The sequence below is a fragment of the Etheostoma spectabile genome, chromosome 14, assembly GCF_008692095.1.
Source record: "Etheostoma spectabile isolate EspeVRDwgs_2016 chromosome 14, UIUC_Espe_1.0, whole genome shotgun sequence".
Lineage (NCBI taxonomy): Eukaryota > Metazoa > Chordata > Actinopteri > Perciformes > Percidae > Etheostoma > Etheostoma spectabile.
In genome coordinates this window covers 15,443,684-15,450,340 of record NC_045746.1, presented here as the reverse complement: position 1 = coordinate 15,450,340, position 6,657 = coordinate 15,443,684, and positions in this window count along the sequence as shown.

Below are 6,657 nucleotides of genomic sequence, written 5' to 3'. Positions count from 1 at the left end.
ATATAAATGCACATCAATTTGTACTGGAAGTAGGACAGATATATATGAAGGCACGCCCTTTTTCATCCTAATCTTCGTATATATGGGAAGGCAGGTGTCGTATTTCACCCAGTAAAGATGCCCTTGATCTGTATCCAGCAGTAGTGGTGTGTGTGTGTGTGTGTGTGTGTGTGTGTGCATGGAGGGCTTCTCTCTCCTCTGTGAAATAAACACACCAGATAACATCTGTGTTGGTATGCTGCACCCTTGTGGTGCTCAGCTGCTACATCTCTATAAGTCCAGATAAGGAGGCCGCCTGGCTCCAAGGGAGTGCGATTGAATCTGTGGCATTTCACTCGATAAAGGATCCCACTGCATTTTCCCCAGATATAACAGCCTGCAGTGTTTGTTGGAGAAAACCATGGCACCATGAAGAAGTCTCTCAAAGCAGTAAAATGTTTTAAATTACTATAAATGTATCAAACCGACACTTATCTCCGTCAAGTACTGAGGTACTTCCATGTATCATATCAGCAGATGCAAAAACTGTGAGTCCGGGCGGCCCAATCATGCACATTCAAGTGCATACGCACAAAAACACACACACCCACACACACCAATCCAACCGGTCGATTGTTCTCTATTAAGATGTCCTTTGTCTTTGAGTGCCGGCCTTGTTGCCTTGATCTTGCAGAGACATCACACGCAGTGGAAACTTGGCTACAGTGCAGCGGTGGTATTGACTGTACAGGCGTCCCTAGGAGGTGACAAGGACAGCAATTGATTGGGCCTAAATGAGAGTGAAGAGGAAGATTGATTGCCATCGTTCCACTTCTTCTTTCAGCAGTCTCCTCCATCTTTGATTATGACCACTTTACGCCCAATCAAGTGTGTGTGAGCTGTGATGGGGGAAATCCCGTTGAGAGGTATTAGCTCCATTTGTGAAGGCTGTAATTATAAGAGGATGTGAGGGCCCGGGGTCAATGCGCAACAGGTGCCGTCAGGCTGGATGATAATAATAGGGCTTTCTCCTGCTTCCCACTGCAATTTAGTCATAAAGATAATAGGCTATGGAGAAGATGGTGATGCTTGGTGCATAATAAATGTTTCCATAATAGCGGCTTGAGGACAAAAAAACAGCTAGCTGTGATGAAACCGTCATTTGTTAAGATTTAAAGAAAACAGCGCTCCTCTGTGCTTTTTTCCACATTTTTTTTATTGAAAGCTTCATCAGAGAGAAAAAAACAACTCATAAAACCCAAGTCAAATCCTAACATCCACAGATGTACAGATAGTTTTTCAAAGATCACACACACTGAGCAGCGTGTGCGAGGCGTGACCATGTCCTCCTCGGCGCTGAAACAAATAAAAGTGAAAAACAAACAAAAACGAGAAAACTAACAAAAACAAACTAAAAACCGCTCTGCTGTCCTAATAAATAGTTCCTCTTTTTATCTGGGAAATTAATCCCATGCACTTTTCTGTGCTGGCTATCTCTAAACAATTTGGTTGGCCATTTCCTAGTGATTGAATTGAATTTTGTATTTCTCAGAGAGCAGTTTGCACTCCATGAGGGCTGTGCTGGCTGGCTGCGCTCCTGGGGTTGTGTGGCCAATCAATAGCTCTCATCAAAGGTGGACCGGAGCATCAATTAAAAAGCACAGGGCCCTAGCTCTTGTGGGGGGCAGTTTGAGCAATTTTTCCACTGCATTATGTGTGTGGAGAGTATGAGTGAGTGTGTGTATGTGTTGGTCTGTGATGAGTTATTGAGCCACCTTTCTCCTGTACACTCTGCAGCAGACAAGCTGTGAGAGTAACTCTGAACTACTGTTTTCCTAAAACCCGAGAATCAACGTGGAATGGCTACAACTCCATTCACAAGAAAACTCTCAAACTAAGTATGACATGTAATACACCTAATGAGTTTGCTCCTGTGACAGTGTGGAAGCTACACTACATATATGACTTTCTGGATCTTGTCAGATTTAAGGAGAAAAAGATAAGTACCCTACTTTGCCTAAAAAAAACTGACACCGGAGAAGACCAGTCTCAAGATCTGTATTTATCAGGTATTTAGAGAAGGTAAGCTCACAAAAGATCTGATTTACCTTGGAGAGAGTGACTGACGAGGAATAAAATGATCTATTCGCTCTAAGTGCACAGTATTCTTCCTTCGTTCTGTATCAAATAGACGTTGGAAAGCAATTCTGAGCATCTGATTGCACATCCTCCAGACACCAGACAAGTGAGATGTACTGCATTGTGGCAATTCAGATATTGTAAGATATATAATGAATCTTACAATTCTGTAACACTTTATTTATGATTGCATAAACTTTGTTTTTATCCACGGAAGCAAACAATGTCATCCTGACACTTAAGCAGGCAAACTGTGAGCACCTGTAGAGTCTAGGTTTATGTGTGACAATAAGAACATTATAGCTCCAGCCTGCTGTCCCTGCTAATAGAAAATAATGTATCCAATTGTGGCATCGTGGCCTATGATCCACGAGTCAGTTTCCCAAGTTATTTGCGAGCAGTGCTTGGACACTTGTGCTTGCAAATGATTGCAGCATCATGTTTCACACATTTTGTGGGTCCTAGAGGGCTCTTGCATGTTCATGCATGGGTCACAAGGGTGGCGTTTGTTTTGATTAGTGAAACGTGTCAAAATGAACACAAGAGGACATTATGTCATGTTTCCAATCGCAGCTTGTACGTTGCAAAATGAGAGAGCAGCAGATTGGAGTCTGAAAAGGATGCTGATGTGGAGATGAAAAACAGGAAGAAAGGGAATGTTGCAAACGGATGGATTGAAAGAGGTGGTAAGGTATGTTAAATACAAAACTTAAGGTGGGAAGAGGTGAAAAAATAATGATCGACTGTGTAGAAAACGGGAGAAAGAGTCTGTCCTGGTGTGGTGGTGTAAGAAAGGAAGGGTGTTGCTAATTAGCGAGGGGCCGACCTGGTCACCCGTCCTGGAGTCCTGTACAGAGGACATAGTGCTGCATGAAGACAGAGAAACTCCCCGCTATGACCACGTCTGCCCGGCAACAGGAGCTAACGATCCCCCTCCTCTCTTTCTTTCTTTCTCACACATACACATTCTCTCTTGGTATAGCTGGCTCCTGGTTTGTGCTGACATACGTTATGGGCTGACTGGGAGAAAAGCATTTCTGCTACAGCCTCCTTAAAATTGCAGGCATGCCTTCTGTACACTTCCACAAAGGTATTGGTATTCTGAAAAGGTACATTATGCCATTGTGCTATTAAGAAAAAGCCATTTCTGTTGTTCAGTTGGGTAATCCTTCAGATCTCTGTGAAATATTGGTACCATACACCAAAAGCACCTGCCTTAACATCTTTTCCTCCAATCTCCATTAGCAAAAAAATAGCTGATATTCTTTGTTGTGCATTTCTTCCATAATCATTTGGCTATTTGTAATCCTTTTCTTCATAATGCCATTGCTATTGAATCTCAGGCCATTTGTGGGACGCTCTGCTCTGCTTATTATGTTTCAAAAAATGTCTTCTGTACTCTATAAAACAGCAGCTGTTGAAGTCTTGAGAACTTGGTTATAGCTATGCTGAATTTGCTGAATTCATAACCTCGCTAGTACACACACACACACACACACACACACACACACACACACAAGCTTAAAACTGGTAAAATTAAAGTTTAGCAGCTCTCTTCATACTTCAAATGCAACAATATCGAACAGTATAGCGTGTTGGGAAAGTCCGGTGAGCTCTAAAACCCAACATTTTTCAGTTGTTAGCCGTTTAAGACTGTATTGTGGCAAAGACTTGTTCATTGGGGGTTTAAGAGCAAATCGTAGCCTCGAGGCAAATATGAGCAGATGTAGGTCAGATTGATTGATTGGAAAATAAACAGCTTAACGGTAATTGAGAGAGTCTGAAGACATTTAGCTTTTGACCTCCGTTGTTGGATGGAAGATAAGAATGTACAGCAGGTGTTAACACTGACTGCAGAAAAAGAAAATGTACGTATGACACTTCAGGATTAGAGCCTGTGTGCCTGTTTCTTTTGTGTGTCATCAAGTGAACAGGTGGCCTGTTAAGAGTGACTTGATGGCCAAGTGATCAACAGTGGCCGGTTCGTCACAGAGATCAGTGAGCACATTGAAAGCACAAGCCCGAGACGCCTCCTCTTTAGCACCATAGAGTAGCTTCGATATCGTTCAGCCTTTCTTTAGCACAACTAAATCAAACAAGCTCTTCCATGTGCTTTGCTTTTTTACACTATCACAAAGATAATTTGGAATCATTTGGAAGTTTAGTTAAAAGGCACTCAATGTACAATTTGATTGTTGGTTACAAACATCGCCATGCTGACGTGGCTAGCCCGTAATGTGCACAACACGCCATCATGAATGAGTCACATGAACTGCAAGAGCTCAATTGCAATTGTCGTCAAACAAACCCCTTTTTCTGTCAGGAAGAAAGGGGTCTTTTGAGGGACACTGGGGTGGATCCTATTGCCCCGGAGGGAGACAAATTGGGCCCGTCAAGCCTCATTGCGAGAGTGACTGAAATTGGTTTGTGGTTCTGCTTCTGCACCATCCAGTAAAGAGAAGAAATCTCAGAGAGAGGGCATGAGAGGGAGGAAAAGAGGAAGAACGAGGGAAAATGAGAGCAAAAGGAGCCTGGCTTGGCCATGGTAAATTAATGGTGCCAGTGAAGCAGGGAAAAAACAGTGTGTTTTTAGTGCTGTAGACCCACAGTGGGGCAGAGTGGCCGGGCATGGGCCAACAGAGCTGACACACAGCGCTCCTGCCACACAAAAGGCTCCTGTAATGGGGGCAGAAATGGCCGCTGTCCCACAGGCAATTTCTTCAGGGTACAATCCTCTGAGATGAAATCATTGAAAACCTCACACAGCTCTGGGATGGAAAGACCAGATAAGATGTGACGGGGTTGTTTGTGCAACAAATTGGGACAACCAGGGGTGTGACTGACACTCAGTGGTAGGGCTGCAGAAGCAGCTGCCATCAACATCTTGTTAAGGCTGGTAAGAAGCCTAGTTAGTTCCCACAGGGGTGCTGACCTCCCCTGCTTGTGCTGGACAAATGATCAGAGGGATGTTCAAGACACACAGTCCTTTTCTAGCCTTTAAACACACTTCTTCTACGCCTTGTTAGTGTCACAGAGTGATGTTTTCTTTCAATACAAATAGGTCTTCTGGCAGGTGTGTTTGTAAAGGAATGGTGAGACATTTCTTCACAGTAGCTTCCTGGTGCCTGTGCAGGTTGACTGTCAAGCTCAAGGTAATGACAAGACTCCAGTAAAGTATTGTGCCTGGCCAAATAATAGTCTGGCACACAACCCCCTTGTAAAACCACAAGGTGCTGTTTTTACAATTCGTTATTTTTGTACAGATTAAACAAAACAGATGTAATGTATTTATGGGTGAGCTTTAGAATTTCTGGTAGGTTGATTTTTCTACCTTCGCAAAGAGCCAGGCTGGCTATTAACAGTCTTTGTGCTCAGTTAAGCTAACCAGCTGCTGGCGGTAGCTTAATATTTACCGTAAAGACGAGAGAGTGAAATCAATCTTCTCATCTTACTCGAAGAAAGCAAACAATCATATTTTAGAAAAAAGTCAAATTATTCTTTTAAGCATTTCTATTACTTCTTCATTGTTGTTTTGATATGTTTTGGCTGCATAATAGATTTAGTTAGAACCATTAAGTGCCAAAGTATATGCAATCATTGCTAAAGACTTTAAACTTAGATTTGATCTGTGACTTACCTGGTGTTCAATATGCAGCAAACACCACTCATCTGGTATTCTGGGCAGGTAAATACTCAAAAATGTGACCTAAATTTGGTGATACATGAAAGAGATTTACAGAAGGTCAAACAGCAGCAGTTCCCAGTTCAACACTGAAGCTCAGTATGCTGAGGAATGGTTGAGTTTAATATGATTAAATTAAAGAGATAAAGAGCTAGAAGCAATGTGTTGACAACCACAGAGCGTAGCAGCAACATTCCCCAATCTGTTTCCTAAAGTTTTCCCTGCAGGATCTGATAGAGAGAGAGAGAGAGGTGGAATGCACCCACGGTGTGTGAAAGCATCGTCAAAGTGATGAGACATAGAGAGTAACAAAAAGACGAGAAGAGGAGGTGAAGAAGTGAAGGTAGGACTGCCACTGGTTGAATTACACTTGAAATACTGTTTGATATGTGTGTTTGAGTTTGTACAATAAGTGTGTGTATGTTTAGTGTGTGTGTGTGTGTGTGTGTGTGTGTGACGGCTTGGACAACTGTGGAAAACTAGCTTAAACCCGGTTTAAAAAGAAGATGTTAAGGATAGTAAGGACTGGTCCGGCCATCAACGTCAAATAAAAACAACGACAACAGCAACATCAACAACAACAACAATATCAACATTAACATCATCATCAACAACAACATCAACAACAACAAAATCAAACTGAAAAATGAAAAGGGAAAAAAAAAATACTCTGGTTCAGAGTGTCTCTTCATCTTTGGTATAAAAATGGCCATCCATGGGCTGCATTTGATCCACAACTAGGAAAGACTACAGAAATTGTCAACAATTTCTTCTATTGCTTTTGCACTGATTGGTTTAAACCATTAGCTCCTACTGAATCTACTGTTTGTGTTTCACTGCCAGAATTTTTTCCATAG